The sequence below is a fragment of the Melospiza melodia genome, chromosome Z (genome assembly GCF_035770615.1).
Source record: "Melospiza melodia melodia isolate bMelMel2 chromosome Z, bMelMel2.pri, whole genome shotgun sequence".
NCBI classification, from domain to species: domain Eukaryota; kingdom Metazoa; phylum Chordata; class Aves; order Passeriformes; family Passerellidae; genus Melospiza; species Melospiza melodia.
Genome location: NC_086226.1, coordinates 44,322,963 through 44,341,631, shown reverse-complemented (window position 1 = coordinate 44,341,631; position 18,669 = coordinate 44,322,963). Strand labels below are relative to the sequence as shown.

At 42.1% G+C, this 18,669-nt stretch overlaps 1 long non-coding RNA gene across 8 annotated transcripts in view; it reads left to right on the top strand.

The window, feature by feature from the left end:
• Positions 1–18,669, top strand: part of LOC134431890 (uncharacterized) — a 136,086-nt gene that overhangs the window by 65,082 nt on the left and 52,335 nt on the right. The window contains exons 7-8 of one of the 8 annotated variants that reach the window (XR_010031132.1): positions 7,113–7,155; positions 8,879–9,033. The exons of 5 other annotated variants lie outside the window; for them this stretch is intronic. This is a non-coding gene — a long non-coding RNA (uncharacterized LOC134431890). Of the gene's footprint in view, positions 1–2,859; positions 3,019–7,112; positions 7,156–8,878; positions 9,034–18,669 lie in introns of those variants that run through there. 2 more of the 8 variants (XR_010031131.1, XR_010031133.1) reach the window with 2 other exon arrangements.

Sequence of the window (18,669 nt, the reverse complement as noted above, 5' to 3'; positions counted from 1 at the left end):
AAAATTAAGGAACACAGGGCTGGTGCCCAGCTTCCTCTCCAGTAGCACAAGGCTCCAGAGAAAGGCAATGCTGCCCAGGGCAGGAATAAGCACCATCTCATTTTTTTTATTGCCTGAAAGATCAATTATAGAAAAAACAAAAAATGGCAGATTTTAAAAAGTGTGCATCCCAACTGTAGGAAAATATCCTAGCAAGGTCATGGTAACAGTTTGCTCCTGTCTATTTTGTCTCTACCTATTGTAAATTCCACTACCCTGCTATGTCACAGAACTTAGAAAACTCTTTCTACAGACCTGATTTAAGAGCTGTCTCTGGAAAGAGATGTCTATCTCAGATACCTGGAAAACCTTAAGACATCTTTATTGCAGAGAGCTGTAATTATCTAATACACCGGGAATATGATTCAATTAAACATCTATTGCAAAAGCAGAGCCAAAAAACCCCACAACAAGCTGTGCAAGTCTTTGCATTTCTATAACTGCAGAAAATTGGGCGGTCCAGTAACCTTGCCAAGGTGTTAGCCATCAGGAACTTTACTCAGTATGCTATGTGTCTGTTCCCCACAGCCTTGCACTACAAAGGAGGTCAGGACAGGGGTTCCTTCAGGCATGTGGTGGAGCTGTGTGCATCAAAAGCAATACTGAAAGTGTAGCTGGAAGCAAGAGTAAAATGTGGTATCTTTAGAACAGTGTTATTTCACAGAAATACTGCCTTGTCTAAGTACTCTGGATAGCCAGCCAACTCACCACAAAATAGGAGAAGGGGGGTTGGGCTAACACAGAACAGGCATGGATTTGCCCTCTGAGGCAAGCCAGACCGTAGGAGCATAGCACTGGAGGCAGAGGGGGCAACACTGACCTCCCTGAAGTGGGCAGCCTGAGTCATGCCAGGTGAGTTCTGTGGAGAGCCTGGTGCTCTTTATGGATGGAGCGTTAAGTCAGCAGCCCAGGAATGCACTTTCTCACAAAATGTGTAAGCCTGCGTGTATGCATTCCCTGAGGACCTTGGAAAGAGGACATGACTTCTGGTGCCAGTGCCATTCATTTGGCTGTCTGTCCCAGGCTGAGGTAGGCAAGAATTTTTTTAGAGAGTTATGATGATCCTCAACATCACCATATGTAAACTTGATTAAAATCCTGCTGTCCTATTAGCCCATTTTTACTTAGCCTTTCCTCAGGCAGGTTCCCAAACACTAAGCAAAATGGACTTCAGGATCTAACTCAGGGAATTTATTTTCTTCCATCACAACAGGAGAGAATGTTCTGCTCTAAGAATCTGAAAAAGATTTGTAAAGTACATCCACAAAAGAAGTTTCCTCTGGAACCCTTATTTCCTGGCTGCAGTATGCCTATCACATTTCCACTGATTCATTGTTCAGCTTCAGGAAAGAAAACGGCTCTCAGTCCCTCTGCTGAAGTTTGCTCCATTTGTAGCATAGCCTGTGATAAAATCCTCACTGCCCTGTCTTGGATATTCACTGCATCCTTGTTAAACAAGGGGGAATGCTTGATGCATAAATTATCCTGTGCTTAATTTTGCATGTCATATAATTTTAGAGCATTTAGAAATGCTGGTCTTAGCCAGCATTTATCCTCACAGCTGTGGCAATTTCAGTCTCAGTGACTTGCTTGCTAAGGATACAACACTGAATTTCCACTGTAAGCAATGCCCACAGTGTCTGAGGGACAACAGAAAACTTTAGGGCATAAACTCTCTCACCAAGCAGCATTCACCTTTCTGCAAAGAACAGGCATGTACATCAAGTTCTGCTCAAATGCCTGCACTGACCATGACCACTATGAACAGACTCCAGCCCTCCAGTCCATAAGCAGAGCCAAGGAGCATGACATCACCCAATCACTTAGCAGTCACACAGCTTGCTGTTTCCAAGTGTGTCTTTCCCTCTACCTGGTTTCGCAGGCTCCCAAAACAGTGCAGCAGGAGAGAGAATGTTTTTCAAACCTGCTTGCTACAGTGGGCTGTGCCTCCAACACACTTCAGTATATTTAACTGGAGACAGCTGCAGCAGGCATAAACAGTATCAAACCCTGGTGAGTTTTAGGTCAGCCGCAAGACTGCAGGCAGTCCTGCCCGCTGCTGAAGTACAACCCTCCCCACAGGCTGGGATAGGAAGCCTTCACCTTACCTTACCTAACCTTGACAAATCAAAGTATCATGTATTCTTATATAAATTCCTGATGGAGACAGGCAGCTGACTTCATTTTCTGAAACAAAATTATCCAGAGAGACTCATACTTTAAAGGAAGTTAAAAAAAAATACTATTAAAAAAACCTTGTTCTGTTTTTCACAAACAGAAGAAACTCCCTCATTAGCTAAAGGACATCACATTAAATAGAGAACAGATGTTTTAAATAATGAAACTTTTTCTTGAGAATACTAACAAAAGGCCTCATGGTTCCCCTAGCATCTGTGTTACATGTTGTACTCAATCCACTTATATTTTACTCCTCATCTGTCACTTGTGAAAGTGTTTTTAAGAAGGTAGTGAACCACTCATTCAAGATTGGATGACTGAAGATACCCCTGGACATGCTCAAGCAAAACAGAACCAATCTCTTTAGGAAAGAGAACCAGCAAGCAGGCTCTGTGTGTAAACAAAATTCTCCTCACAAGAAAACATGATGACCATCATGACAGATTTGTTATCTTAAATGGACAATGAGATGTGGTCAGGGCATGTGAGCTTAAAGGAAATGGAGTGAGGCACCTGCTTCGGACCTCTGCAGTTTGTTTCAAGTCATGGAACAATTCCCCTCTTCTCCTCATTTTCATCCTCTTTCCAGATAAAGGCCACAACTCCAGCTTTAGTAGCAACTGAATTTTTTTTCTGTTGTAGAATTCCAGGAAAAGGATCATGCCTGAAAACGACCATTTCATTATTTGTGAACTGAAGCAGCTGAGAAATGCTTTGAGAAAGGACATCCCAAGGTTAAAAAGAAGGAAATGTTTCTTCACCTGTTCTTGTGCCTTACATCTCTCTCATTATTAAACTTGCAATATCTGCTCTCTGCCTCTCTGTGGCTGCTTCCATCTGTGCAATTGTGTTGGGGTCACTACTCTAAAATCTGCAGCTGTCCTCAGCCTTTCCTTTGCATAGTCATTTGTCACACCAACAGTTTTCCAACTGAGGGGTCTGTTGGCAGCAGGAGAGTCTCTGTGGGAGTATTTGAACACCTGCCCTAAAACAGCCATTTCTGAATTTAGCCAGGGAAAATCAACTAACTGGTAATTCTCCCCTCTATTAATCAGTGATGGAGGCTTGCAATGCCCCAGCACATTTCCCAAAACACTGTTTTTCATCTAACATGGTAAGCATCTAAATTTAGCTCCTGGTCTGAGCAGTACTTGAAAAAAAAGCTCAGTCACAGAAGCCTACTCTGAAGACTGAAGTGCCCCAGTTCCCACAGCGCAGATATCCCCATGCCTATTAACCTCTGCTTCAGCCTGCCCTTGGAGAGGCGGTCCAGGGCCATACCAGTTGCAGAAATGTCAGACAACAGTGAAGATGCCCCTGAAGTCTGGATCCTAGCAGTGATACTGCTCAGCTTCCTTTGAAGTGGAGTCCTATTAAAAGCACTGAGAAATTTTATCAACAACAGGAGTCACTGAAAAGCCATGCTTCTGCAACCACAAAGAGAATATAGTTACAAAAAAGTGGGGCAAGAAAGCAGATAAATCTGTTGGTTTTGCTGACAGGCATAGCCCATCTCCTGGATAGGTCACCTGGGCAATGGACTGGTACATTATGTCTGCAGAACTGTTGAAAGACCTTGTGCTTATATAGAATCAGAGAATCATCTAGGTCGAGAAAAAAACCCTACTCTGGGACAGGAGATTCATCTAATCCAGCCAGTAATATTGTCTTCTTCAGTTTAATGAGAGCTAATTTCATTGTAAATCCCATCACAAATTCCTTATATACCTTATTGCTAGCAGATTTTTATATTTTCTCTGCTATCAGTTATTATGTGATGTGTTAGTCTTCAGCAGAGTGCCCTCATATCAGATCCCTTGAATCCAAAGATGGTACCTCAGAGAAATAAAGTCACAGCACAAAGCCCACATGCCAGCTGGGTTGGTCACTGCACAGCATGTGGTTGAGAGCAGGGTTGTGCCTGCGAGCTGGCTCTGCCGTGCCTGCTTCGTGCCTCTCTGCAGCCACAGCCTCTTGAGCCTGTTCTGGGGCTTTCCCACCTGCAGAGGTTACAGCACGGAACTCCAGCATTTTATTTACAAGCTTCCCATGAAATGTGACTGTGGAAAGTTGATCTGGGCTGGATGCCAGGTGCCCACCAAACTGCTCTAGCACTGCCTTCGTCAGCAGGGCATGGGAGGGGAAAAAGTAAAATGGAAAGCAATTCATAGGCCTAAGTAAGACAGTTTACTAAGGGAAAAGTAAACTGGTGCTTACTCCAACAAAGGAAAAACACAATGATTTTATTCTGCACTTCCCATGGACTACTGCCCATGAGGCAGGGCTGGAGCACATGTCACAGCTGCTCTGGAAGGCAAACGCTGTAAACAACCAGTGCTCTCCCTTCCTCCTCATTTACGTAGCTTTTCCGTCTGAGCTGACATCGTATGGTATGGAATATCCCTTTGGTCAGTTTGGGTCAGCTGTCCCGGTTATGCCCTCTGCCAAGATTTTGCCCAGCCCCAGGCTGCTGGTGGGAGGGTGGAACGGTGGAGAGACAGCGCTGGTGCTGCGAGGGCTGCTCAGCAGCAGCCAGAACTCTGGTGTGTCACCAACACATCTGTCGGGGCCAGTGCCAAGCACAGCAGTGTGAGGGCACCTGTGGGAAAATGAACTCCATCTCTATAAAATGACGACAAACAAAACTGCTTGCATTAAAGCCCTGCTGAGCCCTTGTCCATATTGTGTGTACTTTCCCAGATGAGGAAGTGTTCATGAGGAAACATCCCACTGTCTTCCCTGTGTGGGGATAAAGTTAGTGGCTAATGTGTATAGCAGGGTCTCAAAGGTTTCTGGAACTCATAAAATAACAAAGAACAGTAAATATTTACAAAGCAAACTGAAGTGAAAATAAATGAATTTTCTTTCATCCTTCAGAAGCTGTTGGGTTTTAAAGTCTGCTACACTTACAGCCACTTTAGAACTATGAGGTGAAAATTCAGGTAGGTTCAACTAAGAGAGTATTAACTATTTTATGTGTCACATTTGAATTAATGGCTCAGATGTTGTCATTCTCAGAGAAGTGCTCAATATGGAAGTGTGGTTTCTGAGAATGCAAATAGCTCACACGGGTTTTTGGCAATGATAAACAAATGGATGTTTGCACAGGTGTAATTAAGCACAGAAGAGGCAAACCTCTGCACAGAACTGATTTACAGTCAAATTTATGAGCCTTGAAAATCCAGATTACATTGCATGTTGCTGTATTATCAAACTGCTGTTTCAGTTTCTTGAATTACCAGATCTTCCGAATGATGTAAATTAGGTGATAACTTTGGAAATAAGGTGAAATTGGTTTAAACGCTGACAATGTCAGTGGAGGGGACAGGGGGTAGGCAGGACAGTGTGTGAGTAGTGCCTTATTGCAAGAACAGGGAGTCCATCTTCCCAAACAGAAACATAAAGCACTGCAAGTCATGGAAATAATTTAATAGAAGGTAGTATCTACCTTCATGGCAGTATGTCTTTTCCAAATAGTGCACCAATAGATAAAGAATATTCTTTACTTTGAAGAATTTGCCCTTGCAATAGAGAAGTAAAACCAAAACTATTTTGTACATAGGTAAGATATTTGGGGATGTCATGAAGAATGTGGGACTCATCATAAAATTTTAAACAAACCTAACTCTGATATTGCTAATGCAAAACTTCAATCCCTTCAAAATCAGAGCCATCATTCAAACAAGATTTCCTACAACTCTAAAGGCTTACTAAATCTCATAACAGAAACAGATTATTCCAGTTCTTTATTCCTCCCTTACATCAATGAGCCCAATCTGAATTCAACAAATTTCAGGAAATTGAGAAAGTTATGAAAGAATTTTAATGTTATTTAAGAAATTTTCTGTCTTCCTTATGATTACTACATACTCAAAATTGTAACAACCAGCAGATGTCTCTGCAACCACTGATCAGTGCTGCACACAAGAGGAAAGGAGGAAGAATTTAATGAGTGAGCCTTCACTTTAAGGTTGACTTCCAGAAATGTCAAACCTACACAGCAAATTTCCGAAGAGCAGAGACTGACAGCATTATAGCAGCACTCCCTAGGAAGGAATCAGCATCTTACTTGGTTTTAAAAATAGCAAAATGAGCACTTTAGAACTGTCTGTTTACAGAGAGGTTTATAAAGAATAAAAAGTCTCTAAATTTGGTATCTTTGCCTGAAAAAGGCCTTGTTCTCAAAAAGGGCAGGCTTGCCATCCCTAGAGCTAACTTGTGCCTGTACTCCTTGTCCTTCCACAGTAGAAAATGACTGCCACAAAAAATCCCTTGCTCTGCTCCAACTCAGGGCATGCAGCTTCAGGCTTTCCTTCGTTAATGTATAAACAGAAACATGTGAAAAAAATAGTATTTACCCTAACAAAACAAGACACCCTGCTGTACATCAAATTCCCTCTGTGGGGGGGAGGATAAGCTGGAAAATGAGGCAGATGATAGTTATGAGTCACAGTATTTAATGTGCTATGGTAAGGCACTTGAATGTTATGACTGTGAGAGCAATAGAAGAAGCTATTTGATAACAAAGCACATATTTTCTACCACTGTGAATGATTTGTAAGCCCACTGAGTTGCTGACTTGCAGCCTGATGTCTCCTGGTAGAGTCATCTTTATTGAACCCTGCTGGTGCTAAAGATTTCCCGGCAGGTAGATTTGTGTAACATTTCTGTCTTGTACAGAGGCAGTCCCTCTTGCTACAAAGTTACAGTTGGCTTTTGGATTGAGACAACTGAGGAAACCCTCAGGGAAAACAGCAGAAAGATGGAAGTTCTTTTAAGTCGTTTTTTTCTCTTCTTGAACCCTGAGTGGCCCAAAACCAAGTGTAACTTGCCACTGACTTCAATAACCCTGCTTGCAGACCACTGCAAAATAAGCATCTCTGACTTCCTCACAGGTGGCATGAAAAGGATGCTGAGGATGTGGAGAGGCTCTTTGGTGTGAGTGCAATTGCATGTCTGTCAGGCTGCATCCACGCTGTGGGTGGGAGGGAGCACAGGCTGGGGCTGCATGCTGAGAAAGGAGCCCTTGCTCTGGCTGCTGTGTCCCCTGACCTGCCACACCGTGGGCAAGGCACAGCCCTTGCTGCAGCAGCACTCTCTGGCAGTAACATCTAACACATACACATGCCACTTTATGGAGGATACTAACATGTAAGGCACTTCTCTGGGTTCAGTTCTCAGACTACAATATATGTGTAGGGCCACAGTTTATCTTCCCCAGATCTTCTAATTATTGAAATTCAAGAAACTCCATTTCTTTCTGGTAGTGAAATAGGAAAATCCTACTGGCATTATGGTTCTTGGCTGAAGACCTGTAACAAGTGTGATCCTTCTCCTTTCCCTTCCAAGTAAGGTGGTGGGTCATTCAGTTTGCAGGGGAAAAAAGACCAGATGGTGGTAAATGTCTTTACTAGATGACGTACGTTTGTATGAAAGGTTTTTATTTTTCTTATTCTTTAATTTCTGTGAATTACATTTTATTCCCCTCTGTTTTAAATAAATTGAGTAGCAAGATTTGTATATACATTTAACCACTATTTATGAAAAGCCTGAAGTTCATACCTGTGATCCATGATGTCTGATGCTGCCACAGGAAAAGTAGCTAGCGTTGTTACAGACCTTCATCTTAATTATGAAAATTTTTTATTTAAATATAGAGCTGAGCATACAAAATACAGCACTAGGCCATCTGTTAGTTTTCCATCTGGACTCATTTGCAAAATACTCTCTGTTTCCCTCCTAAGCACTATTTATAATCTTCCTTGGAAAAAAGTATGACTAATCTATGGCACACAAGAGATTGCTATTTGAATTCCACTTTTAATAGAAGTGGCTATATAGTTCAGAGTAGTAGCAAAATATATTTATTTTGTTTTGCATGCAGGTGTAAAAGCTCACATGATTTCTAGACACACAAACAAAATTTTTTCCTATCACACTGTTTTTAACTAGCAAAAAGTGAAAACCTTCAAGATTTTTGTTTTAATGGAAAAGTTACAGATGAGAATGAGCAGTTAGCATTTTGAAGTGCCTGACCAGGACTTTTGCAGTGATTCTGAAGTGGCTTGTACTTCTTTCTTGCTCAGTCTGAAACATCCCCAGAGGCCTGATTTCTGAAGATGAGCGCTCAGATTATACTTACCATAAGGTATCATCTGAGCTGAATATTGCAATATTAGTGTAATTGCTAGTTGTTTGGTCCAAACCCATGTTCCCCAGACCAGTAAAAGTGTGGGCAATGGGTCTGGCCATACCTCAAAGCAGCAGTTGCAGGGAGCCCACTGGAAGCCCCCTGGAAGACACGTGCATGGGGCTGATTTGATGGTACCCTCCAAGGCCATCTCTGGGTCCTCCAGAGTCACTGACAATGAGCTGCTGGGAGTTGTGTCCTATTTTCTCTTTCCACTCAGTATCATAGAGCAGGGAAAACCTCATTCCCTGGAGGCTATTCCCTAGTCATTCTTTTACCCCTCGGAGTCAGGTATCCTGAAGTACCTTCTCATGTCCTCCTCCCTCCCATAACATGTCATCTTTGGCCAAACTCTACTTCACAGTTGCCAGAGTGGACAGAAAAAAGGGGCTTATTTCAATGGTTTATGATTTGATGGGCAATAATTCAGTAGTATCTTACTCTCCTCTTCCCCTTCTCTTTATTTTTCAGAGAACAGAAAAATGTTTTGAGTCACCCCTGCTTGTTTTAATTCTTCATAAAAAGGCAAAGGTTGATTTCTCCTGACTAACTTGCGTGCAAAGTTCTGAAGAAGTTCTTTGCAGGGTGCAGATGACTTAACATCTTTGGGGGTTTTTTTGGTAAGCAAACAAGTTATGCTCTAGAAAACACATGAAAATAAAGAACTGGAATAAATTACCAGTCTCCCTGGCATTGCTTCTTCAGGCTGTCTAGTATCTCATTGCTCTTACCTGTCTGTCTTTCTGCCATCACCATGACACGATGTTTTAAGTTCTCTGCTACAAAGACTGTCATTTTTTTCTTTCTCAGTTTTCAGTACTATGCATAAATGCATTGTTGCAAAATGAAGCTCACATGTGCAGTTACAATACAGCCCTCCCCTACAACTCTAGCCTGAAAAAATGTGGTCCCTGACCACATTGTGAAATGGAAGATACTTGAAAAGTTGGAGCAGTCCATATGCAGAATCCTTACTTTAATACTGTCAAGACCTGAAAACTCCATGCTGCAAACCAGTTTTTATTTTATGTTAGTAAGAACAAAATGACACTCTAAAATACCAACTATCTTTTAATGTCTTCCTGTCAAAGAGGAAAAACTTGCCTTATCTCAGTGTTGTGTACATTTACAATGAAATAGAGAAAATCAGAACAGATGCAGGAGGTATAAAAGACTCATAAGTACTAAGTTTAAATGACTATAATGCAAACATTAGTAGCTATTTACTAAAGATTTAATTAACTTCCCCCCACCCATGCCACCTCAGTTTTAATTCTTTCAATAACATATGGCAACCGTAGGGTGCATTTTGCAAACATTCCCCCCTCACAAATATTTGCATACTTATGGCTAGATGTGGCTCAGGAACTGAAGAACATTCTGTGGCATGCAGTAGGCACATGTGGCTCCACAGGTGGAGCCACTGTTACCAGCTTTGGGCTGTGTAGTGTCCCCATTCAAAGTGCTTCAGAGCCCTTTATGTACTGTCAGGCTTTGGTCCCTGCTGGCTCCTGTGTGCTGGTGATGCCCTGCCCTTTGCTCAGTCACCCATTTTTGCCAGTGTGACAGCCAGAATCAGACCCACTAATTGGTACCAGGCACTGCTGTGCCTTGTCTGAACCAGCTTCCTGGAGATACCTGTGTTGCACTGTAGCCACCACTGGGAGTTGCAGACATAGTTAATATTTCTCCTGAAGTTTCCCCTCTTAGTTTCCATGGAGAAAGTAGAAAAACATTAAATAAGACTCTTTAGTAATTCACTGGTAGGGAAACTTATTCTTGAATTTTTCAAGGTCCCTCTTACTGAGCCAGCATCAGCAGTTACCCTTCCCTGCTAAGTCAATGGAGCTACCAGAAGACCAGTCACTATTTTCTGCTGCATCTGAGATGCAGACAGAAGAAAGCTACCTATCCACCCTAACAGTAACCTCAGGGGTGTTATGTATAATGTTTGCAGAAGAAAACCAAAATGCAGTGGAGCAAGGCAAGGCAAAGTCAAGACAAGGTGAGGCGAGGCAAGGCAAGGCAAGGCAAGGCAAATAAAAGATCCTAGCACTGGCAGAAACCTCTGCTTTCTATCTGTTGCCCAGGAGGAAAATGTTCCACACGAGGAAGTATTGTGTCTAATTTAACACTCTAGATTTGCACAGTCTCAGCCTCTGGGTTAGTATGAGGTAAAAGGAAGAAATAGCACAACTTACATTTCTCAGTAGACCAGGACTGGTCCAAGAAGTTACTCTGTCTGTATGAGTTCAAAGGAAGTGATTTTGAGCTCTAAGCTAAGGTTTAAGATGAAACTCTGTTTCACAGATACGTAATAAAATTTATGTACAATGAATGTGCAGATCAGTCTCTATTAGGCACAAGTTCCAGGGTTCAATGTGTTCTGTAGTAAGTTAGAGTACACCTTCCACAGTTGTTATGGTTAAGTAGAAATGACCCAGTTTTCAGAAATGCTAGACACCCACTCTTTTTATCAGCTCTCATGAGATTTGCAGATGCTCCATACTTTTTAAAATCTCCTCACTCTCACTGATACAACTAGGGCATCACATACCTACAAGTGAATTCTTTGGCAAACAATCTGCTCTGGGGTTTGTCTTCTAGTTTGTTGTTACTTTAGCCTCAGGGCTGTTTACTTGCATAGAAATGGCTACTCCTTCTAACAGGATTTTTTTGGAATCTACCCTGTAAATCTCTTTGCATTTAGAGTCAGACTCTTAAATGTATTTAAAATGCTTTAGAAAGCTGCACTTAAGAAAAGTCAGATGGCAGATTCATGGAACAATTTTTTTCCATTTATCTTGCCAGGTTAAAGGAAAATCTTCCATGGCAACATAGCAGCAATCACCCATCCATTAACAAAAAACCTTTATTTATTTTTTTCATTGTAGGAAGTGTAATTTCATTTCTCTTATCATTATGCCTATTTCACATACTTTCCTACTCAACATTCTTATTTTCAGTCATTTGAGTTGCTTATAAATATACATTTTTCAATGCCAAGAGAATTATCAGCCCATTATTAACTTTATACAGCTTGAATTGGCAGTCTCTTTCTGGAATGTGTGCATATTCTCACTTTCTGGGATGTGTGCATGTTCTCACTTTCTGGGATGTGTGTAATCCCTACCTAGAGAATTAGAAACTAGGATGCTTATTTTTTTGGTTTCTTTTTTTTTAAAAAAAAAGAAATTTTGCTAAATAGAAGTGTTTTGTAAATGGGAAGAGGCATTTCTGGAAGAACATTGTGCATGTGGGGGTCTTGTATTCTAATACTGCTCCATTTGAAATTTAATCTTGAATTTGTTTGAATAGCAGTTAAAACAATGACTGAAATTGCTACAGTTGATTTAGTGGCATTCAGTCTTAGTGGTAAAGATCTCATAGACTTCATGCAGTATTCCTTTGAAATTAAAGACAGCAGAGACTTATTTTTAAAAAACAGTGTATGTGTATTATGTGTGTCTGAATTTTTTCACAGATATCGTGACCAAAAATGTTCATTCCTGTTCCTAGAGGTAAGAACCTGCAGGCTTTTATATGTAGCTTTTAAGTCTTCATGGCAAAATCAAGATGCAGTAAGAGGCTTTCTTGCATTCTAGTCCTTTCTACACTCATCTTAGCCATTACATTGTATTTCAATATACAAAACCTGGTTTGGGCCCACATGTAAACCTTGCAGATGTTGCAGTTGCAGATCCAGCATTTAGGGGGATGTGTTGATGCAGGATGAAGTAGAACAATTTTTGTCCTTCAGAGTACCACTAAGAATTGTGAGGATTGCCTAAATCCATGGTTCATATTGTTATTATTTAAAAGGTATCACATGACTGTCATTACTACTGAATAGTGTTACTTCATCATCATGAGGTATATCAAAGAAAACACCACACAGCACAAACTAGGCACAATCTAGATTGCTGTGTGGGTTTTTTCCTTAGGAATCAGACATGCTGTCAACAACTACTGGATTTGTCTTGGAGAAAGGCAGAGTAAAATTGTGTGGCAGCATTCTCTTCAGTACCTTTAGGCATGATCCCTGACATTTGGATCAGTAGCATGTGTGTAACAGGATGTGGGACCAAGTGAGTTATTTCATCTCTGGGTCAAAGAGCCTCATCAAGGATAACTAACTTTTTGTATTGTGCCTGCATAGATGTATCACTCACACCCTGCATGGCCTTGGGTGTGAGTCTAAGACCTTGGTTAGCATTTTCTTTCACTCCTTCTTTAGCAAGATTTTTTTTTCCTCTTTAATCTCTCAGTTTCTTCTTCTCCCAATCAGAATCTGAGCCTGTATTTAAGAGCTTCTTTACATTATGAGTCTTGTCTTATATTATTCTCTGTTGCAGCATTCTGATTTATCTATAGAACTGTAGGTTTTGAAACCATTGTTTTTTACAGCAATGATTTGACTTTCAAAATATTTTTAGTTTTAATTACTGTGTATTGAGTTTCTAGGTATAAAACTGTCAGATAAACCTGAGTATCTGCATAAATGTGGGGGACTGCATGTGTTATCACTCAACAATTGCTAGTGGGCAGTTAGCAAACTCTCGTCTAGGATGTCTGCTCAGCTGCTGCAGAACAGCAGTGATAGGATGAACCACAGATTAGTTGTCAAACTATGTGCAGTCATGACCTTGATTCTGATTAACACAGCAGATTATTCAGATTGCCCAACCTATCAGCAAGGTAGTCTGCACAGCCAATTTTACTTCAGTCAGTAATATACAAAGTGCTCATTTCACAGGGCATCTCAGACCATATATTTCTTCTGGCTTCATTTACTGTCTTGGGTGGCCAGCAGACAGGTGACTCCTTGTTAGTCCATAGGGGCTGGTTTGTGTTTGGCCTTTTCAACAAGGATAAGCCTATTTTGAGTACAGGGACTAGAATCTCTTCTCCTGCCTGGGATGGAGGAAGACTGCGGTGCCTGTGACTCTGTGCTGCTGACTGCGCACTGGAACTGACCGCACTGTGAGTGGTCAGTTGTGCTTTTCTTCCTGGCTGAGGGTGTGCACCAAGGCAGGCCGAGGGCCCACAGCAGGGAGGCATAGCCTAGCACAGGCTCTGAGCTCTGGGCTCTGGGAGGCTCCCCGAGCTGGCAGTGGCACTGCTGGCAGATGGGCTGGAGCTGCAGGGTGCCTGTGAGTGAGGTTGTGGTGGTTCATTGACACACAGCACCAGACAGCAGCCCTCCAGCGCTCCTGGAGCCCAGCTCAACAGTGGTTCCTCCAAGGATGTCAGGACAACGTCAGTCCCTACCTGGGACTGATGTGCTTGTTCAGCTGTATTGTGCAGATGTGTGAAGTTGCATCCACACTGGGCCCAGAAGAAGAATAATTATGTTATCCCTTGCTGTTTTCTGTTTGGGAAGCTGCCCCCCTACCGACTTGTCAAGCAGAATTGGGTAATGGAACTCCACTACAAGAGACAGGTCTTTCCAGAGCTCCCTGGACCTATGGCCCTAGGGTTGATTATCTATAAAATGTTTTCTCGTTCACTTTTTTCAGTACCACACAATAATTTTGTGTTCACATCAGTTACCAGTACTTGGTACTTCCAGAAGCAGTTCAGTGCTTCAATCCTTGAATATTTCACACGCTTTCTACTGACTTTGTCTATCTTTGCTGTCCCTGTTTCTATTGTGTCCTCTGATTTGTATTTGAAGGTCTGTAGAGGTGGGACTGCATGTGTCTGTGTACACAGCACCTGGCACAGTGGAGAAAGCCAACTTTGTGCTCCTGCATTACAGATAAAACATGTTTTCAATCTACCAAGCATAGATAGGTAAAAATGTAAGGAGCAAAATGACTAGAATTTGGTGGCCGCTGTCATTCAGCACAGCCAAAGACTTGCTACAATTCTACTGTGAGTGTTCTTCCAATAATCTTTCTGAAAATTAGACACAAAGTAAATCTTTTGGCATAATTCTCTTGCATTTTTTCCTTACTTGGCTCATGTTTGTCGTACTTAGGACTATTTTGTTATTTCTGCTCTTAATGAGGTGCTGTTTCACTTTTTAATGAACAGCCTTTCAGAGGTAAAGAGAGAATTGCAGTTAATTTTTGGATATATCTTTTGATATATCCAACTTTGCTTTTTCATTTTGTGCCTAAGGTGCTCAAATTGAATGAACTTTACTGCCATCTGGAGATGTAGTATTTTCATTTCTGTTTGTCATTTTACCTTTGAATTTCATTACAGAGCCTTATTCCTAGGGTTTAAAGAATAAAAGCATTTTGGTGTTTTACTTGCTGTAGGGCTGTACTTCTCTTTATAGTGATTAGGTGCTGAAATAAAATTCACCTCTGGCCTGTGACAAGAGTGTTTAATATTGAACCTAGAGAGTTAATCTGCCTAAGGGCAGACCCCTACTTGCTGGATGTGTGCAGGTTTTTGATGTCAGGGGAGGATGATGCCCGTGCACTGCAGTCCTGCTTGGGGTGAGTCTGGAACCTAGGGGCATGAACAGACAAACCACGCCCTCTCTCTGAAACCTGTCAGTATCTGGAACTGTTGGAATTCTAGCAGGTGTCAAAGGTAGAGTTTTTGGGTTGGTATTACCTTCTGCTGCCCTGGTGTTTGTTTTAGTTACAGGCATAGCAATGCCTTGCTTGTTCCAGCTGGAACATTCACTAGTGGTGTGAAAGTCTTTATAAAAGGGGTACAAGATCTGGTACAAGAATTGGGAAATGTTGTGTCAGACCCTTAGAAGACATGTTATTAGACTGTGGTGGGTTGGCTTTGGCTGAATGCCAGGTGCCCACCAAGCTGCTCTATCACTCCCCCTTCTCAGCTGGACAGGAGAGAGAAAATAAGATGGAAAACAACTTGTCAGTTGAGACAAGACAATTTACTAAAACATACAAGCAAAGAGAAAAAAAAAAACATTACTTCCCATCAGCATGAGAACCTTTGTCTGACCACTGTCTGGGAAGCAGGGCTTCAACAAGCTGTAGAAGGCAAACCTCCTCGCCTCCCTCTTCCTCCTCCTTTACTTAGCTTTTCTATGTGAACTGATGTCATAGGGTATGGAATATCCCTTTGGTCAGTTTGGGTCAGCTGTCCTGGTTTTGGGCCCTCCCAAGATCCTGCCCACTCCCAGCCTGCAGCAAACAGAATTTTGGAGAGACAGCATTGATGCTGTGCCAGTCCTGCTCAGCAGAGGCCAAAACACTGGTGTGTTATCAACACCCTTGTAGCTGCAAGTGCAAAGCAGAGCATTATGAGGGCTCTTCTTTGGAAAATCTCAAATAGACCCATTGTATAGACTCCTTTGGAAATAAGAACAAAATTCAGTACAAAAACCACAGACTATCAAAGAATCACACTTCAAACAAATGAAAGGAGATATTTTTGATCAGTAGGCATTTAGTGTGTAAAGCTGCTTCCCAAAGGAAACCATGAATAAAAACCCCTTCGTGTTCCATCAGAGGAAGATGGTATTAATGTTGAGAAGACAGAAAGTTACTCAGCAAATCACATCTGAAAATAAGTGAAGGATGGGAGAGTCTTGGAGTCATGGCAGCAGGATATGCTTGTATTGTTCTTATTCTTTCCTGGACAACTGCTACTAGTGGAGATGGGCTGCTGGCTGCTGCACCTCCTTTTGAGACACCACAACCCTTCTTATGTTGTCCTTTTATCGTGACAAACATAACAGTGGGAGGTAAAGGGATTGATGCAAAATAAGTGAACTATTTAAGTTGTGGGTTGTTTATAATTTGTATTGTTTTACCTTGACACTTAAATGTTAATTAATTTTTGAAAGCTTCTGCTCAAAGAAGTAGGATAGCAGTTCTGATATAGTTGCGCATAAAATTTTTTCCTACTTGACATAGGGAAGAACACATTTCATCGAAGAACAATAACCTTAAATGAAACTCTTGCTCAACACTGCTTTTCAACTGCAGCCATTCTTACCATCACTCTTACAGTGTTTGTGTCATCAGCAGGAACATCTGTGAAATTCTATGTTGTTTTTTCACAGATCCACAGTTCGATAAGAGAATGACGTAAATACAGGGCAGAATGAGCATTGTTATAAATGCTTTGCTCTGCTGTAATAAAATAAATTATAAACCTGGTTATGCTCCTTTTGATTTTAAGAGCTTGAATCTCCAGGGGAAAAGAAAACCAACAGGAAACAAATTTCTGTTCTTGGAACACAGTCATGGCCAGGACTTTGATTAAAATGAAAAGAACTGTTTTGTGGCTAAGTTGCATTTGCAGAGAGAAGAGAAGTACAGGGAGAAAGATTCCCTAGGAACAGGAATGACAAGTTTCTTGAAATCCATCTCTCCTTCTCCCACCAATCTCACCTGATATTTTATGTCCCAGCTGGTAGCTGGAATTGCCACACCTGTAGTGTTTCAGATGTTGTGCACTGAGTCGCAACAAATTGTGTTTGTCAAGGTACTGTCTACACAAGGGCGTTTTTCAATCAGTTCCTACTAGTTCATCCTCACTAGCATGAGACCTCAATACTCCTTCTGCACACCTCACATGACCCACTTGTGGTCAGTTATCAGGCAACAAAACCCATGTCAACAGGGATTTGGTGAGACTAACTTAGCTTCCAGTTGCTAGTTGTTCAAGGTTTATTGAGTGTTGTGTCTTTAATTAGGGAACTAAGGTGTAAACTGCAGTGTCCTTTGCAAAGTCAGACCGGTGGGAATAATTTCAGGAGTCAATTGCCACACGCTGGATAGTAATTGGGAACCCAAAGGGATTCACATATGAATAGTAAATTAAGGTGCACAGTAGTAACCAGAATTTATACCTGGAACATCAGAGTTCCTAATGATCCTATTAAAAGGAATTAGATAATTTTCTACTTAAAGGATCAGAGATACTGCATTTTCTAAGGATACAAAAAATGCCTATGAGCAAGTCATGAGGGCTTTTCTGTTGACAATTGGTAAGTGCTGCTATTCAGAATTAGTGTCATGGTTTGATATTGGCCAAACACTAGACAGCCACAAAATTCATTCACTCACCTTCTTCTGTTATAGTTGGGCAGAGGAGAGGGAAAAATATTAACGGAAGGCTCATGAGTTGAGATAACGACTTGGAGAAAAATACTCTAAGGGCAAACCAGGTTCAAATTTGAAGGTGTAAGATAAATTTATTATTAATAGAGTCAGAGGAGGATAAGGAAAAGTAAAATAAACCTTTAAAACACCTTTTTCCCTGCCAGCCCCTCACTCCTTCCCACTGACAGTGGAGGAAGACAGGGTGTGGAGGTTCTGGTCAGTTCATCACCTGAGATTTTCTGTTCACTCAGGAAGAGGAATCTTTTCTCTGCCTTGCCATGGGGTCCTTCCCACGGGCAAAGAGTCTTCCCAAAACTGCTGTGGCGTGGGTCACACATCCACAGGCTGCAGCCTCTTAGGACAGGCTGCTCTGGTTTGGAAGTAAGGGCCCTCTCTATCTCTGGGAGCAGGAGCCCTCCCTCTCTATTTGGTTCTCCCATGGATCACAGCATCCACCCACTCCAGCGTGAGCGCTTTTTCCATGGGCTGCGAGTGGATCTCTGCAGCCTCATGGACTTCATGCATTACAGGGGGACAGTTTGCTTCACCACAGTCCTCATCTTGCATCTGACACTTGGAGCACCTCCTTCCCCTCAAAGTATCACTGACCTTGATGCCACCATGTTGTTTTCTCTCACATTTCCTCCTCTTCTCTGACTAGAAGAAAAACTGCTCCGTGTAGGTACCATTGTCAACAAGTTCTACCAATTCTGAGATTCCTGCAGGATCCCACAGTGCCGAGAGGTTCCACGTTGGGGAGTCACTCGTTGTGTTTCTGCTGCTGGCCAGGTGACCCTGCTGCCATGGCACAGGCAGTGATGGATGCCGTGGCACTGGCACCATTTAACATCTCCCTTCATGTGGGGTCTGGGAAGGAAAGGCCACCACCACCTCTGCCCTTCTGCCCACGGCGTGGCTGCCTAGGGGCGGCCATGCAGGCAAGGCCCGCCGTGGGCCGCGTCGAGATGGCGGCAGCTACGGCTCGTCGCCACCACTGGAAAAAACTGCACATGCTGTTTGGCTTTTCTTCTTAAATATGTCATCACAGAGGTGTTGCCAACCTCTCTAATTGTGCCAGCAGCATGTCCATCTTCAGAGCCATCAGACATTGCCTCTGTCGGGCATGGTGGAAGCTTCCAGCAGGTGCTGACTGCCTATACAGAGTGAAGTTAGGCAAGATTATTTGCTATGTCTTATTTTGAAACTGGTATGTGTGCC